This window comes from Parasteatoda tepidariorum, chromosome 1 (assembly GCF_982258835.1).
Source record: "Parasteatoda tepidariorum strain Cologne lab strain chromosome 1, Ptep-v5.0, whole genome shotgun sequence".
Lineage (NCBI taxonomy): Eukaryota > Metazoa > Arthropoda > Arachnida > Araneae > Theridiidae > Parasteatoda > Parasteatoda tepidariorum.
In genome coordinates, this window is record NC_141755.1 from 127620817 (window position 1) to 127633138 (window position 12322).

Here is a 12322-nt window from a genome sequence, read left to right on the forward strand (position 1 = left end):
AAAAATAAGAGTGATTCCATTTTAAAAATCTGAAAAGTAAAACCTAATTCACCTGTAGAATTAAATTAGCACATTTTTTTTTAATGCATCGATTTTGATGCAAGGAAAAAAAACTATTTTCTGTTACTATTTTGAAACTTTCAAACATATAACACGTTAGAACGAAAAAAATTGCTTCATTGAAAAAAATTATACTAAGGATAGATCACTAGGGTACCCCGGGGCGTGACTCCCTGTGTTTACCTAAAGAAGGTAAACCCCCTCAGGGGCAGATTTTATGGCGCCATATATGAGAAATATGTATATACATTAGAATTGTTATCGTCACATCGATCAATAAGCAGAAAAATATAAGTTTAAAAATAAGAGTTATTCCATTTGAAAAATATGAAAAGTAAAACCTAATTCACCAGTAGAATAAAATTAGCACAAAATTTTTTTTAAATGCATAGATTTTGATGCAAGGAAAAAAAACTATTTTCAGTTAATATTTTTAAACTTTCAAACATATAACAAGTTAGTATAATTTTTATCTATGAGAAAAATTTTTTTGCTCTAAGTACATGAAGAAATACCAGATTTTATGGTGCCACATATGAGAAATATGTATATACATTAGAATTGTTATCGTCACATAGATCAATAAGCAGAAAAATAGAAGTTTAAAAATAAGAGTTATTCCATTTGAAAAATCTGAAAAGTAAAACCTAATTCACCTGTAGAATAAAATTAGCACAACATTTTTTTTAAATGCATAGATTTTGATGCAAGGAAAAAAAATTTATTTACAGTTAATATTTTTAAACTTTCAAACATATAACACGTTAGAACGAAAAAAAATTGCTTCATTGAAAAAAATTATACTAAGGATAGATCAATAGGGTACCCCGGGGCGTGACTCCCTGTGTTTACCTAAAGAAGGTAAACCCCCTCAGGGGCAGATTTTATGGTGCCACATATGAAAAATATGTATATAAATTAGAATTGTTATCGTCACATCGATCAATAAGCTGAAAAATAGAAGTTTAAAAATAAGAATTATTCCATTTGAAAAATCTGAAAAGTAAAACCTAATTCACCTGTAGAATAAAATTAGCACAAAATTTTTTTTAAATGCATAGATTTTGATGCAAGGAAAAAACTATTTTCAGTTAATATTTTTAAACTTTCAAACATATAACAAGTTAGTACAGTAGGGAACCGATTATCCGGAACGATCGGGACCATCGCTATTCCGGATAACTGATTTTTCCGGTTTTCTGAATCGCCACAAAAAGCCATTTTTTTTTATTGTTAAACCCAACTAAAAAAAATTTTTTTTTGGAAATAATCTTAAAAAGAAGAAAAAACGATGGAGTAATACACTAATGATTATTTCCAAAATGATGGTAAGGTAAACATCTTTCAGAAAAGAAAGAAAAATTCTAAAATCTTATGAGGAAAAAAATTTTTTTTTTAAAAAAATGGCGGGAAAATTTATTGAACTTCGTTCCGGTTTTTTGGTTTTCCGGTTTTCTGATTTCCGGATAACGGGTTCTCTACTGTATAATTTTTATCAATGAGAAAAAAAAATTTTTAAGTACATGAAGAAATACCAGATTTTATGGTGCCACATATGAGAAATATGTATATACATTAGAATTGTTATCCTCACATAGATCAATAAGCAGAAAAATAGAAGTTTAAAAATAAGAGTTATTCCATTTGAAAAATCTGAAAAGTTAAACCTAATTCACCTGTAGAATAAAATTAGCACAACATTTTTTTTAAATGCATAGATTTTGATGCAAGGAAAAAATAACTATTTTCAGTTAATATTTTTAAACTTTCAAACATATAACAAGTTAGTATAATTTTTATCAATGAGAAAATTTTTTTTTTAAGTACATGAAGAAATACCAGATTTTATGGAGCCATATATGAGAAATATGTATATACATTAGAATTGTTATCGTCACATAGATCAATAAGCAGAAAAATAGAAGTCTAAAAATAAGAGTTATTCCATTTGAAAAATCTGAAAAATAAAACCTAATTCACCTGTAGAATAAAATTAGCACAACATTTTTTTTAAATGCATAGATTTTGATGCAAGGAAAAAAAAAAGTATTTTCAGTTAATATTTTGAAACTTTCAAACATATAACAAGTTAGTATAATTTTTATCAATGAGAAATTTTTTTTTTTTTAAGCACATGAAGAAATACCAGATTTTATGGTGCCACATATGAGAAATATGTATATACATTAGAATTGTTATCGTCACATAGATCAATAAGCGGAAAAATAGAATTTTAAAAATAAGAGTTATTCCATTTGAAAAATCTGAAAAGTAAAACCTAATTCACCTGTAGAATAAAATTAGCACAACATTTTTTTTAAATGCATAGATTTTGATGCAAGGAGAAAAAAAACTATTTTCAGTTAATATTTTGAAACTTTCAAACATATAACAAGTTAGTATAATTTTTATCAATGAGAAAATTTTTTTTTTAAGTACATGAAGAAATACCAGATTTTATGGTGTCACATATGAGAAATATGTATATACATTAGAATTGTTATCGTCACATAGATCAATAAGCAGAAAAATAGAAGTCTAAAAATAAGAGTTATTCCATTTGAAAAATCTGAAAAGTAAAACCTAATTCACCTGTAGAATAAAATTAGCCCAACATTTTTTTAATGCATAGATTTTGATGCAAGGAAAAAAAACTATTTTCAGTTAATATTTTGTAACTTTCAAACATATAACACGTTAGTATAATTTTTATCAATGAGAAAAAAAAATTTTTTAAGTACATGAAGAAATACCAGATTTTATGGTGTCACATATGAGAAATATGTATATACATTAGAATTGTTATCCTCACATAGATCAATAAGCAGAAAAATAGAAGTTTAAAAATAAGAGTTATTCCATTTGAAAAATCTGAAAAGTAAAACCTAATTCACCTGTAGAATAAAATTAGCACAAAATTTTTTTTTAAATGCATAGATATTGATGCAAGGAAAAAAAAACTATTTTCAGTTAATATTTTTAAACTTTCAAACATATAACAAGTTAGTATAATTTTTATCAATGAGAAAATTTTTTTTTCAAGTACATGAAGAAATACCAGATTTTATGGTGTCACATATGAGAAATATGTATATACATTAGAATTGTTATCCTCACATAGATCAATAAGCAGAAAAATAGAAGTTTAAAAATAAGAGTTATTCCATTTGAAAAATCTGAAAAGTAAAACCTAATTCACCTGTAAAATAAAATTAGCAGAAAATTTTTTTTTAAATGCATAGATTTTGATGCAAGGAAAAAAACTATTTTCAGTTAATATTTTTAAACTTTCAAACAACAAGTTAGTATAATTTTTATCCATGAGAAAATTTTTTTTTCAAGTACATGAAGAAATACCAGATTTTATGGTGTCACATATGAGAAATATGTATATACATTAGAATTGTTATCCTGACATAGATCAATAAGCAGAAAAATAGAAGTTTAAAAATAAGAGTGATTCCATTTTAAAAATCTGAAAAGTAAAACCTAATTCACCTGTAGAATTAAATTAGCACAACATTTTTTTTTAATGCATCGATTTTGATGCAAGGAAAAAAAACTATTTTCTGTTACTATTTTGAAACTTTCAAACATATAACACGTTAGAACGAAAAAAATTGCTTCATTGAAAAAAATTATACTAAGGATAGATCACTAGGGTACCCCGGGGCGTGACTCCCTGTGTTTACCTAAAGAAGGTAAACCCCCTCAGGGGCAGATTTTATGGCGCCACATATGAGAAATATGTATATACATTAGAATTGTTATCGTCACATCGATCAATAAGCAGAAAAATATAAGTTTAAAAATAAGAGTTATTCCATTTGAAAAATATGAAAAGTAAAACCTAATTCACCAGTAGAATAAAATTAGCACAAAATTTTTTTTAAATGCATAGATTTTGATGCAAGGAAAAAAAAACTATTTTCAGTTAATATTTTTAAACTTTCAAACATATAACAAGTTAGTATAATTTTTATCTATGAGAAAAATTTTTTTGCTCTAAGTACATGAAGAAATACCAGATTTTATGGTGCCACATATGAGAAATATGTATATACATTAGAATTGTTATCGTCACATAGATCAATAAGCAGAAAAATAGAAGTTTAAAAATAAGAGTTATTCCATTTGAAAAATCTGAAAAGTAAAACCTAATTCACCTGTAGAATAAAATTAGCACAACATTTTTTTTTAAATGCATAGATTTTGATGCAAGGAAAAAAAAAATATTTTCAGTTAATATTTTGAAACTTTCAAACATATAACAAGTTAGTATAATTTTTATCAATGAGAAAAAAAATTTTTTAAGTACATGAAGAAATACCAGATTTTATGGTGTCACATATGAGAAATATATATATACATTAGAATTGTTATCCTCACATAGATCAATAAGCAGAAAAATAGAAGTTTAAAAATAAGAGTTATTCCATTTGAAAAATCTGAAAAGTAAAACCTAATTCACCTGTAGAATAAAATTAGCACAAAATTTTTTTTTAAATGCATAGATATTGATGCAAGGAAAAAAAAACTATTTTCAGTTTATATTTTTAAACTTTCAAACATATAACAAGTTAGTATAATTTTTATCAATGAGAAAAAATTTTTTTCAAGTACATGAAGAAATACCGGATTTTATGGTGTCACATATGAGAAATATGTATATACATTAGAAATGTTATCCTGACATAGATCAATAAGCAGAAAAATAGAAGTTTAAAAATAAGAGTTATTCCATTTGAAAAATATGAAAAGTAAAACCTAATTCACCAGTAGAATAAAATTAGCACAAAATTTTTTTTAAATGCATAGATTTTGATGCAAGGAAAAAAAAACTATTTTCAGTTAATATTTTTAAACTTTCAAACATATAACAAGTTAGTATAATTTTTATCTATGAGAAAAATTTTTTTGCTCTAAGTACATGAAGAAATACCAGATTTTATGGTGCCACATATGAGAAAGATGTATATACATTAGAATTGTTATCGTCACATAGATCAATAAGCAGAAAAATAGAAGTTTAAAAATAAGAGTTATTCCATTTGAAAAATCTGAAAAGTAAAACCTAATTCACCTGTAGAATAAAATTAGCACAACATTTTTTTTAAATGCATAGATTTTGATGCAAGGAAAAAAAAACTATTTTCAGTTAATATTTTTAAACTTTCAAACATATAACACGTTAGTATAATTTTTATCAATGAGACAATTTTTTTTGCTCTAAGTACATGAAGAAATACCAGATTTTATGGTGCCATATATGAGAAATATGTATATACATTAGAATTGTTATCGTCAACATAGATCAATAAGCAGAAAAATAGAAGTTTAAAAATAAGAGTTATTCCATTTGAAAAATCTGAAAAGTAAAACCTAATTCACCTGTAGAATAAAATTAGCACAACATTTTTTTTAAATGCATAGATTTTGATGCAAGGAAAAAAAATTTATTTACAGTTAATATTTTTAAACTTTCAAACATATAACACGTTAGAACGAAAAAAAATTGTTTCATTGAAAAAAATTTTACTAAGGATAGATCAATAGGGTACCCCGGGGCGTGACTCCCTGTGTTTACCTAAAGAAGGTAAACCCCCTCAGGGGCAGATTTTATGGTGCCACATATGAAAAATATGTATATAAATTAGAATTGTTATCGTCACATAGATCAATAAGCAGAAAAATAGAAGTTTAAAAATAAGAGTTATTCCATTTGAAAAATCTGAAAAGTAAAACCTAATTCACCTATAGAATAAAATTAGCACAACATTTTTTTTAAATGCATAGATTTTGATGCAAGGAAAAAAAAAATATTTTCAGTTAATATTTTGAAACTTTCAAACATATAACAAGTTAGTATAATTTTTATCAATGAGAAAAATTTTTTTTTAAGTACATGAAGAAATACCAGATTTTATGGTGTCACATATGAGAAATATATATATACATTAGAATTGTTATCCTCACATAGATCAATAAGCAGAAAAATAGAAGTTTAAAAATAAGAGTTATTCCATTTGAAAAATCTGAAAAGTAAAACCTAATTCACCTGTAGAATAAAATTAGCACAAAATTTTTTTTTAAATGCATAGATATTGATGCAAGGAAAAAAAAACTATTTTCAGTTTATATTTTTAAACTTTCAAACATATAACAAGTTAGTATAATTTTTATCAATGAGAAAATTTTTTTTTCAAGTACATGAAGAAATACCAGATTTTATGGTGTCACATATGAGAAATATGTATATACATTAGAATTGTTATCCTCACATAGATCAATAAGCAGAAAAATAGAAGTTTAAAAATAAGAGTTATTCTATTTGAAAAATCTGAAAAGTAAAACCTAATTCACCTGTAAAATAAAATTAGCAGAAATTTTTTTTTTAAATGCATAGATTTTGATGCAAGGAAAAAAACTATTTTCAGTTAATATTTTTAAACTTTCAAACAACAAGTTAGTACAATTTTTATCAATGAGAAAAATTTTTTTTCAAGTACATGAAGAAATACCAGATTTTATGGTGTCACATATGAGAAATATGTATATACATTAGAATTGTTATCCTGACATAGATCAATAAGCAGAAAAATAGAAGTTTAAAAATAAGAGTGATTCCATTTTAAAAATCTGAAAAGTAAAACCTAATTCACCTGTAGAATTAAATTAGCACATTTTTTTTAATGCATCGATTTTGATGCAAGGAAAAAAAACTATTTTCTGTTACTATTTTGAAACTTTCAAACATATAACACGTTAGAACGAAAAAAATTGCTTCATTGAAAAAAATTATACTAAGGATAGATCACTAGGGTACCCCGGGGCGTGACTCCCTGTGTATACCTAAAGAAGGTAAACCCCCTCAGGGGCAGATTTTATGGCGCCACATATGAGAAATATGTATAAACATTAGAATTGTTATCGTCACATCGATCAATAAGCAGAAAAATATAAGTTTAAAAATAAGAGTTATTCCATTTGAAAAATATGAAAAGTAAAACCTAATTCGCCTGTAGAATAAAATTAGCACAACATTTTTTTTAAATGCATAGATTTTGATGCAAGGAAAAAACTATTTTCAGTTAATATTTTTAAACTTTCAAACATATAACAAGTTAGTATAATTTTTATCTATGAGAAAATTTTTTTTGCTCTAAGTACATGAAGAAATACCAGATTTTATGGTGCCACATATGAGAAATATGTATATACATTAGAATTGTTATCGTCACATAGATCAATAAGCAGAAAAATAGAAGTTTAAAAATAAGAGTTATTCCATTTGAAAAATCTGAAAAGTAAAACCTAATTCACCTGTAGAATAAAATTAGCACAACATTTTTTTTAAATGCATAGATTTTGATGCAAGGAAAAAAAAACTATTTTCAGTTAATATTTTTAAACTTTTAAACATATAACACGTTAGTATAATTTTTATCAATGAGACAATTTTTTTTGCTCTAAGTACAAGAAGAAATACCAGATTTTATGGTGCCATATATGAGAAATATGTATATACATTAGAATTGTTATCGTCACATAGATCAATAAGCAGAAAAATAGAAGTTTAAAAATAAGAGTTATTCCATTTGAAAAATCTGAAAAGTAAAACCTAATTCACCTATAGAATAAAATTAGCACAACATTTTTTTTAAATGCATAGATTTTGATGCAAGGAAAAAAAATTTATTTACAGTTAATATTTTTAAACTTTCAAACATATAACACGTTAGAACGAAAAAAAATTGCTTCATTGAAAAAAATTATACTAAGGATAGATCAATAGGGTACCCCGGGGCGTGACTCCCTGTGTTTACCTAAAGAAGGTAAACCCCCTCAGGGGCAGATTTTATGGTGCCACATATGAAAAATATGTATATACATTAGAATTGTTATCGTCACATCGATCAATAAGCTGAAAAATAGAAGTTTAAAAATAAGAGTTATTCCATTTGAAAAATCTGAAAAGTAAAACCTAATTCACCTGTAGAATAAAATTAGCACAACATTTTTTTTAAATGCATAGATTTTGATGCAAGGAAAAAACTATTTTCAGTTAATATTTTTAAACTTTCAAACATATAACAAGTTAGTATAATTTTTATCAATGAGAAATTTTTTTTTTTAAGTACATGAAGAAATACCAGATTTTATGGTGCCACATATGAGAAATATGTATATACATTAGAATTGTTATCCTCACATAGATCAATAAGCAGAAAAATAGAAGTTTAAAAATAAGAGTTATTCCATTTGAAAAATCTGAAAAGTAAAACCTAATTCACCTGTAGAATAAAATTAGCACAACATTTTTTTTAAATGCATAGATTTTGATGCAAGGAAAAAAAAACTATTTTCAGTTAATATTTTTAAACTTTCAAACATATAACAAGTTAGTATAATTTTTATCAATGAGAAAAAATTTTTTTTAAGTACATGAAGAAATACCAGATTTTATGGAGCCATATATGAGAAATATGTATATACACTAGAACTGTTATCGTCACATAGATCAATAAGCAGAAAAATAGAAGTCTAAAAATAAGAGTTATTCCATTTGAAAAATCTGAAAAGTAAAACCTAATTCACCTGTAGAATAAAATTAGCACAACATTTTTTTTAAATGCATAGATTTTGATGCAAGGAAAAAAAAAACTATTTTCAGTTAATATTTTGAAACTTTCAAACATATAACAAGTTAGTATAATTTTTATCAATGAGAAAATTTTTTTTTTAAGCACATGAAGAAATACCAGATTTTATGGTGTCACATATGAGAAATATGTATATACATTAGAATTGTTATCGTCACACAGATCAATAAGCAGAAAAATAGAAGTCTAAAAATAAGAGTTATTCCATTTGAAAAATCTGAAAAGTAAAACCTAATTCACCTGTAGAATAAAATTAGCCCAACATTTTTTTAATGCATAGATTTTCAGTTAATATTTTGTAACTTTCAAACATATAACACGTTAGAACGAAAAAAAATTGTTTCATTGAAAAAAATTATACTAAGGATAGATCAATAGGGTACCCCGGGGCGTGACTCCCTGTGTTTACCTAAAGAAGGTAAACCCCCTCAGGGGCAGATTTTATGGTGCCACATATGAAAAATATGCATATAAATTAGAATTGTTATCGTCACATCGATCAATAAGCTGAAAAATAGAAGTTTAAAAATAAGAATTATTCCATTTGAAAAATCTGAAAAGTAAAACCTAATTCACCTGTAGAATAAAATTAGCACAACATTTTTTTTAAATGCATAGATTTTGATGCAAGGAAAAAACTATTTTCAGTTAATATTTTTAAACTTTCAAACATATAACAAGTTAGTATAATTTTTATCAATGAGAAAATTTTTTTTTTAAGTACATGAAGAAATACCAGATTTTATGGTGCCACATATGAGAAATATGTATATACAATAGAATTGTTATCCTCACATAGATCAATAAGCAGAAAAATAGAAGTTTAAAAATAAGAGTTATTCCATTTGAAAAATCTGAAAAGTAAAACCTAATTCACCTGTAGAATAAAATTAGCACAACATTTTTTTTAAATGCATAGATTTTGATGCAAGGAAAAAAAAACTATTTTCAGTTAATATTTTTAAACTTTCAAACATATAACAAGTTAGTATAATTTTTATCAATGAGAAAATTTTTTTTTTAAGTACATGAAGAAATACCAGATTTTATGGAGCCATATATGAGAAATATGTATATACATTAGAATTGTTATCGTCACATAGATCAATAAGCAGAAAAATAAAAGTCTAAAAATAAGAGTTATTCCATTTGAAAAATCTGAAAAGTAAAACCTAATTCACCAGTAGAATAAAATTAGCACAACATTTTTTTTAAATGCATAGATTTTGATGCAAGGAAAAAAAAAAGTATTTTCAGTTAATATTTTGAAACTTTCAAACATATAACAAGTTAGTATAATTTTTATCAATGAGAAAATTTTTTTTTTAAGCACATGAAGAAATACCAGATTTTATGGTGTCACATATGAGAAATATGTATATACATTAGAATTGTTATCGTCACATAGATCAATAAGCAGAAAAATAGAAGTCTAAAAATAAGAGTTATTACATTTGAAAAATCTGAAAAGTAAAACCTAATTCACCTGTAGAATAAAATTAGCCCAACATTTTTTTAATGCATAGATTTTGATGCAAGGAAAAGAAACTATTTTCAGTTAATATTTTGTAACTTTCAAACATATAACACGTTAGAACGAAAAAAAATTGTTTCATTGAAAAAAATTATACTAAGGATAGATCAATAGGGTACCCCGGGGCGTGACTCCCTGTGTTTACCTAAAGAAGGTAAACCCCCTCAGGGGCAGATTTTATGGTGCCACATATGAAAAATATGTATATACATTAGAATTGTTATCGTCACATCGATCAATAAGCTGAAAAATAGAAGTTTAAAAATAAGAATTATTCCATTTGAAAAATCTGAAAAGTAAAACCTAATTCACCTGTAGAATAAAATTAGCACAACATTTTTTTTAAATGCATAGATTTTGATGCAAGGAAAAAAAAACTATTTTCAGTTAATATTTTTAAACTTTCAAACATATAACAAGTTAGTATAATTTTTATCAATGAGAAAAAATTTTTTTTAAGTACATGAAGAAATACCAGATTTTATGGAGCCATATATGAGAAATATGTATATACACTAGAATTGTTATCGTCACATAGATCAATAAGCAGAAAAATAGAAGTCTAAAAATAAGAGTTATTCCATTTGAAAAATCTGAAAAGTAAAACCTAATTCACCTGTAGAATAAAATTAGCACAACATTTTTTTTAAATGCATAGATTTTGATGCAAGGAAAAAAAAAACTATTTTCAGTTAATATTTTGAAACTTTCAAACATATAACAAGTTAGTATAATTTTTATCAATGAGAAATTTTTTTTTTTAAGTACATGAAGAAATACCAGATTTTATGGTGTCACATATGAGAAATATGTATATACATTAGAATTGTTATCGTCACATAGATCAATAAGCAGAAAAATAGAAGTCTAAAAATAAGAGTTATTCCATTTGAAAAATCTGAAAAGTAAAACCTAATTCACCTGTAGAATAAAATTAGCACAACATTTTTTTTAAATGCATAGATTTTGATGCAAGGAAAAAAAAACTATTTTCAGTTAATATTTTGAAACTTTCAAACATATAACAAGTTAGTATAATATTTATCAATGAGAAAAAATTTTTTTCAAGTACATGAAGAAATACCAGATTTTATGGTGTCACATATGAGAAATATGTATATACATTAGAATTGTTATCCTGACATAGATCAATAAGCAGAAAAACAGAAGTTTAAAAATAAGAGTGATTCCATTTTAAAAATCTGAAAAGTAAAACCTAATTCACCTGTAGAATAAAATTAGCACAACATTTTTATTAAATGCATAGATTTTGATGCAAGGAAAAAAAAACTATTTTCAGTTAATATTTTTAAACTTTCAAACATATAACAAGTTAGTATAATTTTTATCAATGAGAAAATTTTTTTTTAAGTACATGAAGAAATACCAGATTTTATGGAGCCATATATGAGAAATATGTATATACATTAGAATTGTTATCGTCACATAGATCAATAAGCAGAAAAATAGAAGTTTAAAAATAAGAGTGATTCCATTTTAAAAATCTGAAAAGTAAAACCTAATTCACCTGTAGAATTAAATTAGCACATTTTTTTTAATGCATCGATTTTGATGCAAGGAAAAAAAACTATTTTCTGTTACTATTTTGAAACTTTCAAACATATAACACGTTAGAACGAAAAAAATTGCTTCATTGAAAAAAATTATACTAAGGATAGATCACTAGGGTACCCCGGGGCGTGACTCCCTGTGTATACCTAAAGAAGGTAAACCCCCTCAGGGGCAGATTTTATGGCGCCACATATGAGAAATATGTATAAACATTAGAATTGTTATCGTCACATAGATCAATAAGCAGAAAAATAGAAGTTTAAAAATAAGAGTTATTCCATTTGAAAAATCTGAAAAGTAAAACCTAATTCGCCTGTAGAATAAAATTAGCACAACATTTTTTTTAAATGCATAGATTTTGATGCAAGGAAAAAACTATTTTCAGTTAATATTTTTAAACTTTCAAACATATAACAAGTTAGTATAATTTTTATCAATGAGAAAATTTTTTTTTTAAGTACATGAAGAAATACCAGATTTTATGGAGCCATAT

General features: G+C 25.1%; 1 pseudogene across 1 annotated transcript in view; it reads right to left on the reverse strand.

Moving 5' to 3' along the window:
- The window catches only part of LOC147816917 (folate receptor gamma-like), a 122047-nt pseudogene that overhangs the window by 35042 nt on the left and 74683 nt on the right, over positions 1 to 12322 (reverse strand). The window lies entirely within an intron of this gene.